The sequence below is a fragment of the Ambystoma mexicanum genome, chromosome 6q (assembly GCF_040938575.1).
Source record: "Ambystoma mexicanum isolate Mex_15411 chromosome 6q, UKY_AmexF1_1, whole genome shotgun sequence".
In the NCBI taxonomy this organism is placed as follows: Eukaryota; Metazoa; Chordata; class Amphibia; order Caudata; family Ambystomatidae; genus Ambystoma; species Ambystoma mexicanum.
In genome coordinates, this window is record NC_090937.1 from 1,359,593,163 (window position 1) to 1,359,615,971 (window position 22,809).

Sequence of the window (22,809 nt, forward strand, 5' to 3'; positions counted from 1 at the left end):
TCCATCAGCTTCACCTATATCATCCAACTTCAGCTTGAGCCCTTGAGCCCACCCCCCTCCCCTTTATACTTATTTTCAACCACACGAATACCAATCAGATATCTGAAGGGACCCTCATTCTTTTCCAGAAGATGCTGGTGTGTGTGCACACCATGAAGTCATGCCTGCTTCACTTTGCAATGCACTGCGCGTGACTCTAGGCATAGTTACCCCTTGTGCCCATGGAGACAGGATTCTGCCACCATGCTGCGTCGGCGCCGCGGCATTCACCAGAGCTATTGCCTCTTCAGTGAGCTGGCAGTCCAAGAGTCTGTGCAGCTCTCTCACCAGCTGGATGATGAAACTGTGCCTGTCCTGGCATTTCTGGATGAGGCAGGCGAGCTTGGCCTGAAAAGCGGGACAGAAGGACGAGCATCAGAAATGCAGCACCAGAGTTGCTAACAGAGGGCTCCAGCTTGACCATTTCCAAGAGGATCATTAACATTGATCTATCTTGACTCCATACTTGTAATGCATATGTTTTACTTGCTGTACTCGCATTGATCTGTATTTATGTGTAACCCTGTAACTTGTAAGCCTAAAGTATTCTTGCTCTCGCACCCTGATGCCCTCGGGTCTGGCGCGTGCAACAAATAAAGAAAGAAACAAACAAACAAAAAACATGCATACATGAAAAACGCTTCAGAAAGCATGCCTTGAACATTCACGGCCAACATGTGCTGAAGGAGGAAAGGAGAGTGTTCACAATGTAAAAAACAAACCGTGGCAAGGCCAATAGTTCTTGCTCCATTGCATATCAATTGCATTCTCAGATGCCCGGAGGTAGCCATCTTATGCCCAGGCACAACTTGCAGGCACGGGTCCTGCCATCGTGTGATTAATGTAGCCTCAGACAGCTCTCACATTTTGCGTGTAGCAACAAGTTGCTAGGTGCAGCCACATGCGCCCACCTGCAGTCATCATATGGTCAGGCCCAGCAATGTACAGTCATCATATATGTCCAGCTGCAGCTCACTAAACAAACACTGCCTTGTATGCTAGGTACAGCCTCACATACTAGGCCTATCATATGAAGCACTGTGTGCCAGTATCTATGTGCCTGGACCAAAGTATGACTTGCTAATATTTATTGATATCATTATCATCAAAGAGAAACACCATTGGTTGATTAGTTTTAGTTGGTGTATATATTCTTACTATTGTCTCAAACAGATCCCAATTGGCAGATGTACAGATCACAAATAACGGTTGCTACACTATGTCAGTTTGCCAACACGTGTTTCGACCAGCATGGTCTTTTTCAAGGCAGGATTCATAAATTACAACCTTAGTTTCGAGATAAATCAAATCTGTAAGTATAAATAGAATGTGTACATACACAAATAACCATTATTGAATGCATAGCATTATCAAAACACAAAATCATTGTAGTTCAATTGTGTCATAAATAGGGAAGAGGAGACAAACATTGGAGGGAAGAGGGAACAAAAAATGAGTTCAATCAGTGTGGTGTAATTATTAAGAAGTAAAATACGAGTGTTTTTTTTTGGGGTCCCTCCATGGGTTAATTAATCATGAATCAATTGTGAACCACAAGAAACCTATAGTACTCATTAGATGTGGAAATTCATTGTTACAATGTATTGGATGGACAGTGACCTGTTGGTTTACCAGTCAAATCAATCAATTGCCGGACTACGATCGCTGTATTGCAACTAACCAACGATCCACGACCTTGCGTCGATAAGCCTTCCGTTCTGCCTGCGGTAACAAAATTGGACAAGGAGGTTTATAATTTACTTGTATTTCCAATCTGTTCGCATCCCTTCTGGTGTACTAGATGTGTGGGGCTGATTGATGGTTTAGAAACCTATATTCATCCGTGGACCACTGGTGGCCCGGAAGTTGATTTGTTACAGTCGCAGAGCATGAATATGAATCCCATAGTGTTACAAAGGTAGCGGGCGCCCATAGTGCACTGCAGCTCACTAAGTATCTTATGCCTTCAGAAGACTATGGGTTTCATCAACCAACCAGTCTCCCTCAATACAGATGTTGCAATAGGATTAACTGTCACAAGAGGATCTCTGTTTCACTTAATTCAGAAGACTTCCCCAACACACAGGCAGGTCTACACATCAAGGAATGCACACTGCTCCATTCTGTATAGAATAGGCTCATAGAACTACATTCCTATGAATGCATTTCACCTCTATTCAGATGCTTCCAGGGGTCCACAGGCTCCAATATTTGCTTTCTATCATAAGCACAGATCGCCCATGAAACGGCATGTCCAAAAATACAGTCACACTCAATTTCAGAACCCTGCCCAAATGCACTTAACAAGTGACTACATGCCCCAGAAGACACTGGCCCTCATTACGACCCTGGCGCCCCTTTCCGCCTGAGTACGACTTCCCTTAGCGCCATGGTGATTTTAACGCCTGCTTTTAGCAGGCGTTAAAATCGATGGCGCTAAGGGACCTTGTTGTTAATTACGCCACCGTAATTTACGGTGGCGTAATTAACGCCTTCCCCACTCCCATTATACCCTATGGGGCAAAAATGGGAATGGGGAAGGGTAAATGGGGATTGGGGACTTACCGCCCCGCCAAGGTCGGAATGGGGCGGTAAGTCCGCCAACCACCATGGCGGAGTTGGCAGCTTAGCGCCATGGACCATGGTGCAAATTGCACCATGGTTCTCCGCCAAGGTCGTAATGAGGGCCACTGTGTCTTGTTACATAAAGAAGCTCATGCCAGACCACACATATTAGAATACCCCAGGGGTATGCAACATTTGGCTCTCCAGATGTTTTGTACTACAACTACCATCAGCTCTAGCCAGCATAGTCCACGGTGAGGGCTGAAAGTTATTGTACAAAACATCTGGAGAGCCATAGGTTGCAGAGGCCTGGAAAACATTCTATCTCCCTTCACCAGATATTCTAGCAGAACTGCATACCACAAAAAGCCCCTGACTTAGGAAGGACTACATGTCACAGGATCCATTCGGCATAACAGTGTGGGCGGCCCCAAATAGCACTGCATGTTCCAGAATAAAATGAGTACAGATGGCAACCCGCATTCCATGTCCCAATTTGCAAGAACTAAAGCTTGAAAATGACTGTAATGTTCCTAGCAAATCTCCTGAAAGTGTAGGTATTTGATCACACAAATATATTTCCGTGTGTCTGATTTTGCATGAGAAAACATGTCTGTAGTGCTGCCGGGAGGAGGGGTGAGCTGAGGGTGCGTGTTTCTTTTTGGACTGATTGCAGTGTCCTAGTAATATTGAGTGTTGGATGCAGCGATAAGTCTGCACGTGGAAGAAACCAAAGCGAAAGGAAAGACCCCACCATAAACTGGCAGATGTGCGAGAATGTCCTCTAACTATCCAGGCCAGGCCAGTGAGTGGACCCTCCACAACATTACACCTCCCGAATATCTTTAAAGCTCCCTAAAAATATCAAGGCTCTTTACTGTGAGATGTTTTACAAATGTGCTGTAGATGTTCCCTTGCAATGAGGCTGAAAGGCTCACATTAGGTTGCAGGCATCACAGTCGGCCTCTGTCATATGGATTATGGAGCTTTTTGCTGAAAGAAGTGATAGTGCAGATTCCTTAAAAAAGGAGTACTATTAATTGCGCTGAATGTAGTGCTGGAAGTGCATACTCCTGTTCCAGGTATTCCACTAGACCAAGACAATTTGGCGGATGTAGTGCTGAAAATTACAAATCACAGCTCCGGGTCTTCCTTTAGACCACCACGGTGGATTATGGGTGTAGAGAGCTGCTGTGGTGAAAAGTACACATTATGGCTTCAGGTCGCACAGTAGACCAGTATAGTGGATTGTGGGAGATGTGGATTTCTTTTAAACTTCAGCCTTCCAAATTACAGATCGTATTGATAAATGCTTATTGGTGGAAATTATACTAACTTTCCAGTCCCGAGCTACCAAACTATTCCACTTTCAGCCACATAAAGGCACACAACCAAACACACATTCCATGTTAATTTAATTCACTCTGCCTCTCTCAGTTGACATATCCCGCATGGCTACATGCCCCATATGCACCTAGATCAGTGGGGAAGATTGTGAACTGTAGATGAAACCATGATCCCTGCAGTCTACCTAGTCCTACCCATAAACCCACCCATCCATGCACCAACCAAGGAGTTGAGAACAGTGGGATGCCCTGAGACATGGTGACGCTAAGGCTACTAAAAAGCTTACTCATTCAGAAAAGGCAGGCCGACGTAGTCCGCTATTGAATATGGGGGACAGCTGGCTTTCTCCCTTCTGCCTTCCCAAGGGAGAATTCTCAAGAATGTGCTAATTTCCCTTACCTTTTGAGACACCCAGCAAGTTTGCTGGATTTCTAGGATTTGATTTTTCTACCTGGGAAGTGTGTGAGCCTTTTTTCCCATGTATTTTGATGTGTGTTTTACTTTTGTGTTCTTTGGATATGGAGTTTTAAAACAACTCCATAGGCATCATCTTTTTCTGTGTGTCACACAGCACCTTCAGTGCAGTGGCACAGGGATGTCTTTCAGACTTCCCAATGTTTAAATACCTTCTCTGGGCATGTAAAGTTAAATTGTCTTTACTAGTATCTTTAAATTTACAGACCCAGCAGACATTATCTTCCAATAGAGTGCTGGAGGGGTTGCCTTGCATCTCCTGAGTCAAAACACTCATGTAGCAGTCAAATGTTACCCTTTCCGACTTGAAATGACTGGTGGCAGTGGTTTAGATCAAACTACCATGATTTTTCCCGACCGCGAACAACGGTAGCTAAAAATCCGGTCAGCCATGTGTTTCAATATGGCGCCCAATACCTTTCTGTAAAAACAGACTCCAGTCAACTTTTTTCGCCATTTCTTTTTGGAAAGGTCCTTCTTGTGTTTAACTCTGCGCGCCAAACCAGGTTTGGTTCCTTTGTTCTTTGGTCTTTGGCGGGCTTCAGTGCTGAAGCCCTCCTCTGGTGCTTGAGTGTCTGGGGTGCACAGGATGTGAGGAAGGTGCCCGAAACTCCCTTTGCTTAGTCTCCTAGGAGACCTGAATGCACTCTGGCGTGATTGGCCGAATTGGCTGTCCGGCAAGGACAGCCACCCTGCTGTGTGATTGACAGCCAGGCTGGAATGAATGGGAGAAAACTGTTTAAAAGCAGGTCTCAGGGACTTGGAAGGCAGAGTCGACTACTGGAAAGAAAGAACCGAAGACGAGCTGAAGGTACATGACTGCTGCAGCTCCTGGAGGACCGGTGAAGCCCTGGTGCAGGTCCAAATTGCCTGAAACTCCATCAATAGATAGGCCCTTCAAAGTGAACTTCTTCCCTTGAGTTTGGTGGGAACAACCAACTCGCAAGCCACCTGGACACCATCCCCATTCTGGTCGAATTTTCTTCAGAGTGCTGTTGAAAACCAGATAGCCAGTGGGAAGGAAACCAGTTTGTGGACCTCAAGGCACTCACACCTTAAACCAATGTTTTGCCAAGCTTGTGGCCTCTTACCTAGGCAGTGCAGGAACCTCCCGACGTCCTCCTTCTTGTCCCCACAACTGAAGCTCAGGAACAGGGAGATCTGCTCGAACTGCCAGGAAAAACTGCCTCAGCTATAGCTCTTCTTCACTTTAAAGGTACTGTGCAAACGCGGTCCGGAAATCTTTTCGGCCACGGTGAAAGTTTGTGAAACTTTCCTGACTTCGAAAGGCTTGTCCTTCCCTAAACCAGCATCTAACTTTTCGTCTGACCACATTCTTCTAAGATCTGTGGCAAAGACGTAACTGTTTACTACCAGAACTCTGCTATCCTATACAAAGACTGTGTACCATTGACTTTGGCCCAGGCCTATGAACTGAATTGCTGGATGTAGTTAACTGAAACCCTTTGCCCTGCCTATGAAAGTATTTGTGCTGTTGATTCTTATAACCTTGTCTTTATACCCCTTTTTAAAGTAACTGAAGTGCCATTTTGCTCCCACTTCAGGGGAGCTGAACTTGTTCAGTAACTTTCCCGGGAGGATAGCTCAGCCGCAACGTGCGTGCCTTGGAAACAAGACGACACGGAGCAACACAGGTTCGATCCCCGGGTCCGCGCTTAGAAACCTCTGGGTGTTTAAGCGCGTTATAAATACGCAACTAAGAGGAAAAAAAAAACAAATACGAACTAAAAAACAAACAATTCCTGTAAAAGTGTCTCGATGCCTGCGGGCTGTGTGAGCGCTTTAAAACAAAAAAAATGCAAATGCAAAACTTATTGGTTGTGTATTTGTAGTATATTAGTATATGATATTGAGCTGCTCTTGCTACTGTAATGTTTTCAAACTGACTGTGTAAATAAATGTATATTCTTTTACCAAGAAACCTTGAGTAAGTGTTTGTTTGAATCACTGTATTTGTTTATCCTTTGCGTAACTTGTTCTACGGCTCACTTTACTCTTGAGATAAGTGTGGCTGCTCAGCCACTGCTTCCACATTACTGTGTAGTACAGGCTTGTGCCAAAGGTGAAATTGTACTGACACTTGTAGTCCTAATTGCATGTAGTGTTCCCCAAGGGTACTGCATGTGAGTCTGCCTAACACTGGGGTACAGAGGTGAGGATAAAGTATACTTGTTACATTTAGAGTGCTACTCTTACCTTTGTTCAAATAATCCTCACAAGGCTAAGCAACACTAGAGAAGCAATTGTTTTATCATGCCTGATATGGAAAGCTACAGACAGGAGACCCGTGACTTTAACTGTTGATCAATTGAGAGATATGTGTAAAGCTAGGACCCTCACTATAAAAAGCAAAAAGGTTGAATTGATGGAAGAGTTGTTGGAATACCAAAGTCTGAGGAGTGGGTCTGGAACACCTACCCCTGCAGCAAATGTGGAAAATGTTGATGAGGATGATAATATGTCAGAGCCCAGCTCAAATGTTATGGATGAGTTAGATGAGGCAGAAGAGTCTCACAATGTAGGCCCTGTTTCCCTCTACCTTCTCATGGGCCTCAACCTTTGACCACAGGGACCCACCAGGTCCAACACTAAGTCATGAATTCGTCTCTTTGGAAAGAATGACACTTGAGTTAGAATTCAAAAGAATCCAAGCCCAAACTGAAAGCAAGAATCAAGAACTTAAGCCCAGAGAAATGGAGTTGAATTATGCACTTGAAATTAAAAAGTTGTCTCTTGAAACTGGTTCTCTCCCAGAGTCTTCTATGTCTTCCAGTCCTAAGAGGCCTCGCATGCCCAAAGATGCAGTAAGTATGTAAGAAGTTAAGCTTGATATTTTGGATTGGTTGGCTGCTTTTGAATATAACCATGGGATTCAATACATTACAGGGAATCAGCTGATTCCTTGGCTTTTTTCTAGGCTACCCCCTGTTGCAACTGATGTGGTAATGGATTTGGGGGATATAGACAGAAAGGAGTATGAAACTCTGAAACTACCTTTAATAGCTAGGTTTGGGAAGACCCCTTCCCAGAATCTTAAGAGGCTACCTGGGTGACTGAATGTTTGAAAAACTTAGGGGGATGGGTTGAGGGTTACAGAGTTAACACTTATGAAGGTATGAGACATCTGTTTATGTTGGAATCTATTTATGATGCCTGCTCTCCTGAGCTGAGACAGCACTTGGCTGACTCTAAGGAAATTGATCCAAAGAAGTTAGCAAGGGCTGCTGACTTGTGGGTTGCCAACAGGGCTACTCACAAGGATTCTGGGGTCACTCAGAAGAAGGATGAGGGAAATCAGCACAAGAAAGCTACCAAAGAGAATTCCAATACCTCCATTCCAAAAGAGGGCCCCAAACATAACAAGGGTAAACCACAAAGGAAACCGAATCAGGTTAGTGTACCTCCTGGTGCCAAACCAGAAGGAGGTCAGAACAAACCCTATTCATAAAGACATTTGGAAAATGTTATGCTTGTGGGTCAACTGAGCATATGAAAGGGGATCCCGGACGGAAAGGCAAACCTTCAGGGATCCACACTCTTTCCTTAGCCTTCTCCCCAGAGGATGAATTACCAATGGCAAGTGGGAACTTTCACTTACTGGCTGAGGAACCCATGAAAGTCTCAGCCTGTGTTTCTTTAGTATCCCTTGGTCTGTGGGAACAGCAGAATTTAGATGTCTATAATTCCATTCCAGACAATACTAAAGAGTATTACAAAGACAGTGTTCTTGTGAATGGGCAGGAGACCCTTGTCATCAGAGACACTGGGGCCAGCATTACTGTAGATGATTAATCATTTTTCAAGATAGAGGATGTTGCTAAGGCACCTAAGTACCTAACTAAGCTTGCTGGAGGCCCTGTCCAAATGCTTCCACAGTTACCAGCTCTCATCCAGTGCAATGACTGTCAAGATACCTGTAAGTGTGCTGAGTGAAGTACCTGGGAGAGTGCTGTTGGGGAATGACCTAAAAACTCTTGGAGTTGTATCAAGCTCCCCCAGGCCTCCCAGAAAAAGGAAACAGGAGCAGACTAGGAAGGCCAGAGAGAGTACCTTCAGGGGCTCTCAAGAGGAGATTATATAAGAAACTATAACTCCCAGTCCACAGGACTTACTGACTGCAATTTCAAGGAAAAAGGAGGAAAGGGGAAACCTAAAACCTCCAGGAAGAAACCAGCCAGTCCTCCTGTGCTACCAACATAGACACCCCCGAGAGGACTGTCCAAAGTCACACCTGTGACACCTCCACCAGCTTAGGCTGAGTGTGTGGAACAACCTTGTGTGGTTGAATCTGCTGCTGAGGAATCAGAGCTGGAAGAGGACCTTGCTCCTGTTGGAGATCTGGATTCCACAGACCGTCCTGAGCTGCAGTCTTTACTGGCAGAAGGTGGACCCTGTAGGGCAGACTTCAGCAGAGGTCAAAGAGAGTGTCCTATTCTTCAAGGTGTTCGCCAACAGGCAGCTTCCAGCTGGATGGGCAAGAGCCAGTGAAGCATAGGTTGTACTGGGAAGATGGCCTCTTCTACAGTGAACCGACTGAGTCTATCCCAGGGGACTACAGAAGATGTGTAGTGCCTCTTGAAAGCAGACTCCAGTTCCTACAGTTTGCCCATGAGATACCTTTGGCTGGTCACTTGAGTTTCAAGAAGACCAAGGAAAAACTCCCTTTGTATTTCTACAGGCCTAAGTTGGGGTCTGATGTAGATAAGTTCTGTAGGTTCTGTAACACTTGCCAAACCTCTGGCAAGGGTGGAGCTGAGAATTGGCACCCTTGGTGCCTCTCCCAGTAGTGGGAGTCCCTTTTGAAGGGGTAGGAATGGACATTGTTGGTCCCTTAGACCCTTAGACCCTCCAACATTTTCAGGAAACAGGTTTATCCTGGTTGTAGTAGACCATGCTACTAGGTATCCTGAAGCCATACCTATGAGAACTGTTATAGCTCAGGCTGTAGTTAAGGCCCTACATGGTATTTTTACCAGGGTAGGTTTTCCTAAGGAAGTTATCTCTGACAGGGGATCCAATTGCATGTTCCACTACATGTAGGCCATGTGGAAAAACTGTGGAGTAACTTACAAGTTCTCAACTGCCTACCCTCCTCAGATAAATGGATTGGTAGAGAGGTTCAACCGTAGCATGAAGAGCATGATAGGTGCTTTAGCGGAACCCCTTAGAAGAAAGTGGGACCTTCTACTGCCATGCCTTCTAATTGCTTATAGACAGGTCCCTCAGGAGGGAGTTGTATTTAGTCCCTTTGAACTTCTCTATGGCCATCGAGTTAGAGGACCCTTGGCCCTGATTAAGGAGGGGTTGGAGAGTGCTCCTTCCCCTTAGCCAGTGAGAGTCACTGACTATGTGATAGGTCTCCGGAGGAGAATGTCACACATGATCGCAAAAGCATCAGATAACTTGAAAGAAGGTCAGGCTCTGGTGAAGCATTGGCATGACCAGAAGACCATCATGGTTCAGTTTACTCAAGACCAGCTAGTTCTAGTTATGGTACCTACAAGGCAGTGGGCCTTACAGGACAAATGGATAGGATCCTTCTAGGTTGTGGGTAATTTTGGAGAGGTCAACTATCTGGTGGACTTAGGCAATCCTAAGGAGGCTCCCAGAGTCTTTCACACCAACCGTCTAAAAGCTTATGTTTCAAGACCAGAAGTGGGAGCTTTGCTTCTAGCTTCAGCTCAAGAGGAGGAGGAGAGTGAACCTCGACCTGACCTACTCAGAGGTCAGCGTTTAGATGAGAAAATAGAAGGAGTTAATCTCTCTTCTAATTTGACCCCTGAACAACAGGAGGAGTGCAAGTTTCTTTTTAATCAGTTTGTCTCCCTGTTTTCACTATCACCAGGCTTGACCCCTTGGGGCCAGCATGATATTATCTCTGGTGACTGTTTACCTGTTAAAAGCAGAGGTTACAGGATGTCACATCATGTAAGATCCCACATAAAGGAAGATGTCAACAAGATGCTTGATCTCGGGGTAATAGAGCCCTCTACCAGTCCATGGTCTAGTCCAGTTGTTCTAGTACCAAAGGCAGGATCCAAGGAGTTGAGATTCTGTGTGGACTATAGAGCTCGTAATGCAGTTACCAAGACTGATGCCCACACTTTACCCAGGACAGATGAACTGGTGGACAGACTTGGTTCAGCCAAGTACCTCAGTATATTTGATCTCACTTCAGGCTATTGGCAAATAGCACTGACAGACCATGCCAAGGAGAAAACTGCATTCTCAACCCCAGCAGACCTCTACCAGTTTAAGGTAATGCCTTTTGTTTTAAAGAATGCACCTGCTACATTCCAAAGGATGGTTAACCAGGTTCTGAATGGGATGGAGGACTTCTGCATGGCATACTTGTATGACATTGCAGGGTTCAGCCCTACTTGGAAAGACCATTTTGACCACTTAGGATATGTTTTTCAGTCTCTTGAGCAGGCCCATCTGTAAATGTCAATTTGGTCACAGTAAAGTGGTCTACCTTTGACATGAGGTAGGAGGAGGTGAAATCAAGCCATTGCCTAGCAAAGTACAAGCTGTACAAAACTGGCCACCCCTACTACTCAAACGCAAGTGAAAGCCTTCCTAGGCCTCACTGGTTACTATAGGAACATCATAGAGAACTATGGGACCATAGCTTCTCCCTTGATGTGGTCCCTTTCTCCCAAATTCCCTAAAAAGGTCAGGCGGAATGAGGAGTGCACTCAAGCATTTGAAGGCCTAAAGAAAGCCCTTTGTGAAGCTCCAGCCCTAAGAGCTCCTGACTACAAACAAACCTTCATTGTGCAGACAGATACTTCAAATACAGGTATAGGTGCAGTTCTGAGTCAGCTGGATGAGAAAGGTAGGGAGCACCCCATTTGCTTCATCAGCAGGAAGCTGAAGGAACCTGAGACAAGGTGGGCAAACATTGAAAGAGAATGTTTTGCTATTGTGTGGTCACTGAAGAAGTTTAGACCATACTTGTATGGATCTACTTTTGTGATTCAGACTGACCACCAACCCTTGAGATGGTTGATGCAAATGAAAGGTGAAAACCCTAAACTACTGGGACTGTCAATCATCCTGCAAGGGTTTGATTTTACCATTGAACACAGGTCTGGGTGTCACCACCAAAATGATGGTGGTCTCTCCAGGATGTTTGACCAACTGGAGTAAGGGGATTAAATTCTCCTGTCCCTTAGTCTGGGGGGGGGGGAACGAGTGTTAGGGAGAATTCACAAGAATGTGCTAATTTCCCTTACCTTTTGAGACCCCCAGCAAGTTTGCTGGATTTCTAGGATTTGATTTTTCTACCTGGGAAGTGTGTGAGCCTTTTTTCCCTATGTATTTTGATGTGTGTTGTACTTTTGTGTTCTTTGGATATGGAGTTTTAAAACAACTCCATAGGAATCATCTTTTTCTGTGTGTCACACAGCACCTTCAGTGCAGTGGCACAGGAATGTCTTTCAGACTTCCCAATGTTTAAATACCTTATCTGGGACTGACTACTGTCTCCCAGAGCATGTAAAGTTAAATTGACTTTACTATTATCTTTAAATTTACAGACCCAGCACACATTATCTTCTAATAGCGTGCTGGAGGGGCTGCCTAGCATCCCCTGAGTCAAAACACTCATGTAGCAGTCAAATGTTACCCTTTCCTACTTGAAATGACCGGTGGCAGTGGTTTAGATCAAACTACCATGATTTTTCCCGACCGCGAACAACGGTAGCTAATAATCGGGTCAGCCATGTGTTTCAATATGGCGCCCAATACCTATCTGTAAAAACAGACTCCGGTCAACTTTTTTCACTATTTCTTTTTGGAAAGGTCCTTCTTGTGTTTAACTCTGCGCGCCAAACCAGGTTTGTTCCCTTTGTTCGTTGGCCTTTGGCAGGCTTCAGTGCTGAAGCCCTCCTCTGGTGCTTGGGTGTCTGGGGTGCACAGGATGTGAGGAAGGTGTCCGAAACTCCCTGTGCTTAGTCTCCTAGGAGACCTGAATGCACTTTGGTGTGATTGGCCGGCTGGCTGTCTGGCAAGGACAGCCACCCTGCTGTGTGATTGACAGCCAGGCTGGAATGAATGGGGGAAAACTGTTTAAAAGCAGGTCTCTGGGACTTGGAAAGCAGAGTCGACCACAGGAACGAAAGAACTGAAGACGAGCTGAAGGAAGACGCCTGCTGCAACTCCTGGACGACCGGTGAAGCCCTGCTGCAGGCCCGAATTTCCTGAAACTCCATCGACAGAGAAGTCCTTCAAGGTTAACTACTTCCCTTGAGTTTGGTGGGAACAACCAACTCGCAAGCCACCTGGACACCGTCCCCATCTGGTCGGATCCATTGGTACCGGACCGGCACACTCCGAGTCTTCGGCCCGGCTGCCGTCCCGCCCACCAGGTCTGACCTAGCGGGCGGAATGGCAGCCGCCCGCATGCTTTCAAGGAAGCATCGGCACCGTTATTAACAGTGCTGGTGCTTCCGTCATCCCCATCCCCATTGAATCCTCTGGTACTCAAATGTGAATGGGGATTAATGATATTCCGTTGCCTGACTTCCAGGAACACCGGGGTCGTAATCCCATAGTTTATCCGTGAAGCCAGGGGCTGGAAAAATTCACAAGTCCGGCGGCAGCCTGCCAGTTTTTACCGACACAGCTACCGCCGGTCTTGTAATGAGGCCCAATACGTTGGTGAAACTGACAAAGCTTTTGCCCAAGCTGCTGCACCAGCAAGCCTCTGTGCTACCCTTTCATTTTTATTATAAGGGTATTTATTGAGCATGGACCTAGCTTTGAAACACATTGGAGCGCTTTACAATCATTGAGGGAAGAAGGCAGGGAGAGGAGCAGAGAAAAAGGGAGCAGGGAGGTAACAGGAGTGTGAGGGGGGCAATTGCACCAAGGGTTCTACAAGAAACCAGGGGGGAGACAGCGGGGAGCAGATGTCCGAGTCTGAGGCAGGGTGGGAAGTGGAGGGTGCGTGGACCTATGTGTTCACATACCATCCGCATGCTGTTTATCCAGCCACAGTCACTTTCTGCAGCAAAGTCATTCCAAAGCTTTAGCGGCCATCATAGCCACTCCTGTGCCTTTGCACAGTGATAATCGGACACGCCTTATTAGGGAGGGCATCCCTTCACTTGCAGAACTAGCTGAGTAGGGAGTATTCATCTGCAATCTAAGCAGGGGCTGAGGAGGAACATTTGTATGAACGTTCTGTTGACATCTCTGATGGCATGATGACCTTTTTTGGACGTTCACAATAAGAAATGTGGTTCAAAGTTTGGTTAAAGTAGTACACGTTCCTCCCAGTTGTGGTCTCTAAAGAAATACGGTACCTTCCCCTGCACTACAGTTCTTAATGTATGATTTTGTTTCTGGTGGGAGGGGGGGATTCGGAATTCGGCAGAAACAGCATAAGAAATATTTTTGGCCCTGGCACTTATATTTTTACAAATTAAGCACTGCTCTCCCAACCCAAAACAGCTCTTCATTGGAACTCTTTGAGCTCGCTTTACTCAAGCCTTACCATCAGGCTTTGCATTCAAAGTGCCTGCCAGTGTTTGTTCAAAGCAGTCTTATGCGAGTAATGACTTAATTGGATTTGTATCCACGCTACTGGTGCAATGAAGATGTCTTACCAGCCTGCCTTCAGCCACTCGATTTATAACCACTCTGCGTCTACTTCACTGAAGTCCTGTTAAAAATAAGCATTGGCAAAGTCACTGAAGTCCTGCTTAAAACAAGCATTGGCAAAGCCAACATGTTTGGCTTGTGCCTGGGTTTTAAGCTTTTGCCATGCGCTGCTATTACATGCCCAGGTACTCGCACAATGTTGTACCTGCTACCAACAATAAGTAGGTAAATACCACTACAGGTACACTTGGCAAGTGCCCTTCCCATGCCTACAAACATTCAAAACTGTTGGCATTGCCAATGCTTGTTTATAAATTCCTGCGAAAGGGACACTGCAAAAAGAATGCCATGGTACCACAATAAGCGAACTCATATAGAACACGCGTTAGGAGGTGCTGATGACTGAATGAAACTGATTTTTCGACCCCTGAAAAAAGTGGGCAGAGTGGATATACCAGGATTGAAACTTGTGACCTTCAGGTTATACACATGTGTGGCAAGGATGCATTAGTCTACTGAGCTATCGCCACCTGCTACATTATGAGAACATGGACTAAATCACAATTCAGTGCATGGTAGCGAGTCACAAGGGAAAAATGTGCTGCTCCAGCTGAAGAGACTTATTTTCTCAAATGTGCCACTGATGTGGCATTCTGTCAGCTCGCATCACACATCTTCAATAAACCTCTATCATTCTGGCACATCAGATACCCATCTCCCCTCTTCCAGCTTCAGGCTACTGTCCTTTATGATGTCAACACCCTTTCGGTAATCCTTTCCCTCCATGAAACTGTACCCACCCCTACTAGCAATGCATAAAATCTGTAGATGGCAGATGCAAATGGCGGAAAATACACACTAGCTGTAGATGTCAAATGCAAATTACATTAGCACCCTGATGGGGGGAGCCAGCCAATCAGGTGGCTAGGAACGCAGGCTGAAACCGGCTATCTCAGCCTGCGTTCCAAGCCGCCAAATGGTTGGTTCTCCTGGCTACCATCTTCCCCCAACCCCCTGTCCCCTTTTTTCTTTTAGATTCCTACCCCCCTCACCCCCCCAACCGCCACTTACGTCATTTCGGCGGTGGCAAGTGCCCCCCTTTATTTTCCATGGCAGCCATTTTTTAACAGTCTTTTCGTTCTGTGAATAGGACGCCGCGAGTCGTCCCATTCACGGAACAAAAATACGTTCAGTTAGCCCCATCCCAGGCCATGGGACAGGTGCTAATGGCGTTAAACAACCATTCCAAAGGATGGAACGGAGGGTAACCTCCCGATGCCCTAGTTATAGGCCCGACTCGGGCCATTATTCCCCGTTCCAGCCCTTGGAACGGGTGCTTAATGCCATATTGCAAGCCTTCTGTAAACAGCAGCTGTAAATATCTGTAGATGGCAATATATAATAGATGGCTGCCTGCGAGCACTTCTCTAGCATAAACTATTCTCTCTGTCTGCAAGTATGCAAGGCACGACCATGTGCGTCCCTAGTTTCCGCTTTGTATGTAAACCCCCTGTATTTGGAACAATACATTTACCAGTTCATGAATGTAATCCCAGTTTAACGCTACTCGAAACTATCCTGCAAAGGATTATGGGCATTATCTCATAAATTTGATAGCCATTATGCACCCCTGCATCCGCATCACACCTAATCAGAGTAGACTAAAATGGGCAACGCATGTATATAGGCGGCCAGACATAGGGATCTCTCAATATTACAGCCCAAACAGCTGCTCCTCGCCCTTGTCTCCTCAGGGCTTAGCCATAGGGATCTCTATAAACAGAAATCTCTACTTGGTATCTCCCAGTGTGTTGTCTTGGTCACATTGGGGAATAAAAAGAACGAGCCGTTTCCGGCTCGGGAGTCGATCCAACCCTGACTCCGGTGTCGTCTTTGTCAGGCACCATGCTGGTGCAACACCGCGTGCTGTGGGCCCAAGGACGGGGCCCAGCACAAGGACGGTGCCCCTGCTGGGCAACATCGTCCCTTGTGGATACTGTGGCTGTGTGAACATGGCTACCGGTGTGACCCCGGCCTGGGTGCCCCCAGAGCCGGGGCCACAGTGTGCTGGGTGCCCCTAGCCACGTGGGTTGCTCCGGTGATCCGGAGCGAATGGGGTGATCTCCACTACTTTGTCTGCGGTGTGAGCGCAGCGCTGAAGGTCTGTGTCTGGTGCTCACAACACATGCAGGGGCCTGCCCGGTGATACGAGCCAGGCCCCCAACAATGACGGCGAGGACGTCTCGACCCTGTGTGTGTGCGGACCCTTGGAGGTGTGTCTTGCGGGCATGGTGCGATGTCGGCTGCTCGGCGGGTGGCCCAGGGCCCCGTGTCCGCTGGTGGCATGGGCCGCCTGGTGCCCGTGGGAAGGTGCGCGGCAGTGGCCGCAAGAAGAAAGGAAGGAGGTGGTGGAGTCGGCCGCCGCCGGTCGATGGAGACCTGCTGCAGCTAGTGATCAAAAAGGAGCAGCTGTGGTTGCCCGATCACTCTCGGCGTCGGCCCAGTAAGAAGGAGAATGCTTGCGGCCCGCGCCGCAACGAGATGTGAGGCAGCATCAACCCCGGAACATGGAGCCTCACCGTCCGTGAAGAGGCGAGCTGCCCCTTCCCCCACCCCAAGATATGGGGGACTGTCTGCAGCCTCCGCCGCATCAGTGAGGACGCGGGTTGTCACCCGAGGAAGAAAGGAGATGCCTGCCCTCCCCCGGAGGAGGAAAATTGCCCTGCAGCCTCGGCCGCAACGGCATGAAGGAGAGGGGAGCTGCCCCCACACAGGCCCGCCAGCACCACGGGCTGTGCCGCGAAGAAGGCAGCAGGAGCCGTGCGGCAAGGTGCTCTGCCCTCCCCCCCGGTGAAATGACTAAGGCTCCGGTGGAGCAAACGAAAGATCCTGGGCCGCAGATGGGGAAAAATAAAACAAGAGCGGGTGTTACATTTCAGCCCAGACCTGCAGTGCCTCCCTTTTCTGGTAGCTATATACGGGGGAAAGCACGTTCCAGAACTTCGTCGTTGTGGCTTAGGTATCGGTTGCCATGGCGCCTTGCCGTGCAGCAGAGGACGCCGCATCAGCTGAGGAATCCTGTGCGCAGAGAACGCATAAGGAGGCCCCGCCACCTGCACCGTAAAAGCTGAAGCAACTCAGTGGCTTGTTGCTGCTAATTGTGGCCTTACGTTCCTTCGGTTCTATTCCGCTCCGGTGCTTATTTCCTTTTCCTCCTGATTACTTGACTTCCTGGTGCTTCGACCCACCTTTTGTCTTCTCGGACTGTCACTGCCTTTTCCTCCAGCCTGATCTGTGAACTCTGTTGCCGACTTCGGACTGTCCTTGGATTGCAATTGCCTTTTCCTCCAGCCTGATCTGTGAACTCTATTGCTGACTTCAGACTGTTCTTGGATTTCTATCGTGCCTTCTCCCTGTCTGGTTTAGTTAATCCATCTTGCCTCCCTATGCAATTTGAGTTACCTTTCCAACGTGGATTGCCACGCTGCTCCTTACAGAGTGCCCCGCCAACTTGGTCTGTGGTTGTGCACGTCTGCGTTCGGCAATTCTTAGCGGATGTCACAGCGGCCCACAGATTGCTTCTCTCTCCTTCATTCAACCCGTGGCAGTATTGTGTGTTGAAGACAAGGGTAAGGTCGTCTCAATTCTACTTTATTGTTCATTACCTGAATTTGCATCAGTCCTTCTCCTCTCATACGTGTGGATTGCTGGAACAATCTCATTAAATTAACTGCCTGCTCTACCCTAACCAAGTGCATAGAACTGACACTTTCCAGTGTATGCACCAACCCGTCACTAGTGCGACCCTCGTGCCGCACGGGTATACACTTCCTTTACTAACCTTCCCATTTGTTGTTTTGTACCTGCTGTTGTACTCCTTTTCAACTGGTAGTCCATTTATCCTTAGGAATGCCACTTATCAGGTCTGTTGGGTGTTGTACCAGTCATAGTGAAGTTATATTTACCACTTGGGCATACTCATAGTCTTGGGTTTTCTTGTAGGTTCATCATTTAATTACCAACACCACCTCAACCACTGTCTAGGTATTTAAAGAATTATCTCATTGTCTGGTTTAATTCCATATTCCCTTATTGCGTCTAATCATACTGTATTTTCTTTGTAGCATTGGTTATTGACGATGCGCGTTTTCCCCGCTCTTTTAGGCGATAGACATCTCTGCTGGTTTTTACCCAAACGACAGACAGGTACATCGTAGAAAAGAGCCCCTCTTTAGAGGAAGCCTGAATCACAGAATTCAGGGGAGCTGGAATCTAGGAGGCTGAACTCAAACCTACTAAACCCTACCTCCCTCCGCGAGTGTGATGCTGGAAATGCATCGGAGGGAGAGGGTGTAAAGAAGACCGGTGGGGGGGTCTGTACTTCTGCTCTCTATATGGTAGAGGGGAGGCACAGAGGACCCCAGCCAAGATTCTCTAATACGGTAGCGATGGGCGAGCAATCAAGGCCTAGCTTCTCAGGAGGTGATGCAGGCTGGTTCTTAAGTACAGTGTATCCCCAAGCCCCCACAAAGGAATGTCCACACACTGTATTACTGAAAACACAGTCTTTATATAATTAATATTCAAGGGTTATGTACACTTATCACAATAACGCACTTTGTGCTCAGGAAAATCAGCAATGGTAAATATCTACAATTCTAAAGTGGTACCACTAATATTAGACCTCATTAAAGTGCATTCACAATACTGTAGAAATGGCACACAGATCAATAAGAAGGAAACCAGCAATAGAGAGAGGAGAGATAACAGAGGGTTGAAACAATAGGCAGAATACTGGCCCTTGCTACTGGACACAGTTCTGTGTGGAGATCCCCCCACCTGGGCAACCTGCAAAATAAAGAGATATAACACCAGCCCAGTCCAGATATTGTTCAATAGTCTATTTCTCTCCTATAAGGTTTTTACCCCCCCAATGTACCTGGTGGAGTCGAGTTCCTCGAAAAGGCGTCGACAAGCGTCGAGGGACTCGCTGTTCGGCGACGGGGAATCGACGGCCCTTCTTGAATGCCTTCCTTTTCAGGCGGGAGGCACGGGGCGTCGAACGTCCGTCGACAAACGAGGCCGAACGTTGTCGAAGAGGCGGCAGCTCCGTCCGAGCGGTGCTCGTCGGCGTCGGGGCGTCGGCGTCCTGCAAGGCGGAGGTGTGCGGGGCACCTCGATGACAATAGTTCTGGACCGCAAAGATTGTAGAGACGGGAGCCCAGCAAGGGCGTCGAGTCGTCCGAGTCTTTGGGGTCGTCGGGTGGCGGGAAACCCACCGGCAGGTTTCTCCTCGGCGCGTTGGTCGTCCTCGACTTTCTCCGGCAGGATAAGCGGTCGACGATGCGGTCGAGAGAGTCCTTCGATTGAATGTTCTTAGGCAATGGAGCGGACGGCTCCGATCGTCGGCGGCACGGCGTCAAGTGGTTCCCACGGCTGGGCACACAACTTCGACGGGCCTCCGGCGGTTACACAGACCTGCGAACCCTGGTCGACGGCAATGGACTTCGACGGCGTCGATGTCCGGGTGCTTCACTTCGATCTCCTCGGCGGTCCCGTCTCGGGTCGGCAGCCTTTCGAGGGTCTGACTTCCAGGGCGCTTCGGCGAAGATTCAGCGGTGCTCGATGGTCCCTCGGAGCACGGGAAGAGGGCGCCTTACCAGGTCCTCTCTCGGGTCAGTCCTCGACGATTTCGACAACCTTCAGTTCCGTCGAAGCAAATGCCACAGCAAGTCTTCTTCTTCCAGCTGGACGTCGAGGATCAGCAAATCCAGTTACTCTTGAGTGGAGACTCAGCTTCTGAATGCTTCTGAACAATTTCCAGTGGTGAGAGGTCCCCAGATATACTATTCTGTCTCTCATCCACACTGCTGGCACACACACAGCAGCCAATCACACAGAAGGGCATTCATGCAGTCAGTCAGCCAATCAGGCACACAGTGCATTCAGGCCACACTCCTCCCTTTCAGACACTCACAACAAGGAATGTGGATTGGGACAAGTACCCAGCCATTCAACACTACACACTGCATTCAGGCCAGTTTCGGGCAGGGCTGTCTCAGTCTTTGTCTCTCATGCCAGAAACCAGACAACCACAACAAGGAGTGTATATTGGTCACACACTCCATTCACCCAGGTCCCACCCACAGGAGGTACCCACAACATACAGTCACTGGGAAGGCTCCAGTCAGTCTAGCTGGGCCTTCACAACAACACCATATATGGAACTTCCACCCAACAGCCAGTCAGGGGGAAGGGACAGAGTCAGGGCTTCCCAGGACTTTGGGAAAAACAAGATAACAGGCAATAGAAAGCAAGAGGCCACAGGGGCCATCTTGTTTCCTATCAGGAATCAACTGATTCCAATGGCAGGGCCTGGGTATCCCAAAATGGAGGACACCCAGAGCACCTGTCAAATTCAGCATGGAGCTGCCACCAGCCCATACCCTGCTCTGTGGGCCACCCACAGGTGCCCAAAAACATACACTAGGGGCACAGGGTTGTACCCCTACCCATGGGTGCCATAAGGGTATCCCATGGGTCTGTTCACCAAACCAAAAGAGAGCTGCACTGCCAGGAGTCCCTCATGGACTCCTGGGCAGAAAACATGACAGAACACACGGTAAAAACAGAAAAAGGACAAGGATTCAGAGGCCCTGTCCCTCAGATGCATTTCCGGCATCACAGTCGCCCCCCCCAGACTGAGGTGGAGGGTGCCTAATCTCCCACGGGATAGACACCCTCATCCAGACGGTCAACATACCTTCTGGAAAGGCCATCTGCATTATCGTGACTCTTCCCTGGTCTGTGCTCTATGGTGAAGTCTAGCCCTTGTAGGCTAATCGACCACCTGAGCAATTTCGGATTCTCACCCTTCATCTGCATAAGCCACTTCAGGGGCTTATGATCTGTTTGGACCTTGAAGGTGGACCCCGTAAGGTAGGGCCTAAAACGCCTAAGGCTCCAAACTATACTAAAACATTCCTTTTCAACAGTAGCCCACCTAAGTTCTCTACCCTTGAGTTGTCTACTGATGAATATGATAGGATGTTCTCTCCCTTTGTCATCTAACTGGGACAAGACAGCTCCAATTCCGGTGTCGCAGGCATCCGTCTGGACGATAAAGGGTCGGCTGTAGTCAGGCGCACTCAACACAGGTGCCCTACACAGACTTTCTTTCAAGCCATCAAAGGCCCTCTGACAGTCTTCAGTCCAATTAACCTTCCTAGGCTGTTTGGGTGAAGTTAGAGCTGTCAGGGGTGCAGCTATGGTTCCATAGTCTGCCATGAAATTGCGATAGTACCCAGTGAGGCCCAAAAAGGCTCTCACCTGGGTTTGAGTAGTGGGAGTCTCCCAGTTCTGTACGTCCTGTACTTTACTGGAGAGAGGTTGGATTTGACCCCCTCCTACCTCATGACCAAGATAGGTAACTTTCCCCTGAGCTATCTGGCACTTGGTGGCCTTGATAGTGAGGTTAGCCCTTTTCAAGGCCTGCAACACCTTATCCAGATGTGTCAAATGCTCTTCCCAGGTGGAACTGTAGACGGCAATGTCGTCTAAGTAAGCCACACAAAAGGCTTCCAGCCCACTGAGCGCATGGTTGACCAATCTCTGGAAGGTGGCAGGGGCATTCTTCAACCCAAAGGGCATGACCCTAAACTGGTAGAGTCCCTCAGGTGTGGAGAATGCCGTCTTTTCCTTGGCATGGTCCGTCAGAGCTATTTGCCAATAGCCTGAGGTAAGGTCAAAGGTGCTCACAAATTTGGCAGCACCTATAGTGTCCACGAGCTCATCAGCCCTGGGCAATGGGTGCGCGTCAGTTTTGGTGACGGCATTGACTCCTCGGTAGTCCACACAGAACCTCCAATCCTTGGTACCCGCCGGGGAACTTGCCTTGGGGACAAGGACCACTGGACTGGACCAGGGACTGGTGGAGGGTTCAATAACACCCAGATCCAACATCTTGGCGACCTCAGCCTGGATGTGGTTTTTGACGGTATCTGACATACGATAGCTCCTGCTTTTGACAGGCACACTGTCACCAGTGTCAATTTCGTGCTTACACCACGGTGTAAGGCCCGGTGTCAGTGAAAACAGAGGGGCATACTGCTGGAGCAAAGCCCGGCAGGCCCTCTGCTGCTCTGTTGTCAAATCGGGAGAGAGTTGTACTCCCTCCACTGAGCCATCCTGAGGGTTGCTATGCAGCAAATCAGGAAGGGGCTCACTCTCATCCTCTTCTTGCCCTGAAGCTAGCAAGAGACATGAGACCTCTGCTCGCCTGTGGAAAGGCTTGAGCCTGTTGACATGGAATACCTGGGGGGCTACCCCAGAGGCTCCCATGTCCACCAGATAATTGACTTCGCCCATCTTGGAGATGATCCTGAAGGGTCCAGTCCACTTGTCTGCCAAAGCTCTAGGCTTGGTAGGCTCCATCACAAGGATTTCCTGTCCCGGAGTCCAATCCACTTGCGAAGCTTTCAGGTCATGCCAGTACTTATTCAATTCCTGGCTGGCCTTGAGATTTGCTGTTGCCTGACCCATCATTTGTGTCATCCTCCGCCTGAGGCCTAACACATAGTCCCCCACTTGCTTGGCGGGACCTGGAGGGGTGGCTTCCAAGCCTTCTCGGATCAAGGCGAGGGGCCCCCTCACGGGATGTCCAAAGAGTAACTCAAAGGGGCTGAAACCAACACCCTCTTGAGGTACCTCTCTGTAAGCAAACAGCAGGCATGGCAGGAGGAGATCCCATTTCCT

At 48.2% G+C, this 22,809-nt stretch overlaps 1 long non-coding RNA gene across 1 annotated transcript in view; it reads right to left on the reverse strand.

Annotated features, from left to right (window-relative positions):
• Nucleotides 1-235: 235 nt before the first annotated feature.
• Nucleotides 236-22,809, reverse strand: part of LOC138515615 (uncharacterized) — a 105,218-nt gene continuing 82,644 nt past the window's right edge. The window contains exon 3 of the long non-coding RNA XR_011282108.1: nt 236-387. This is a non-coding gene — a long non-coding RNA (uncharacterized lncRNA). The remainder of the gene's footprint in view (nt 388-22,809) is intronic.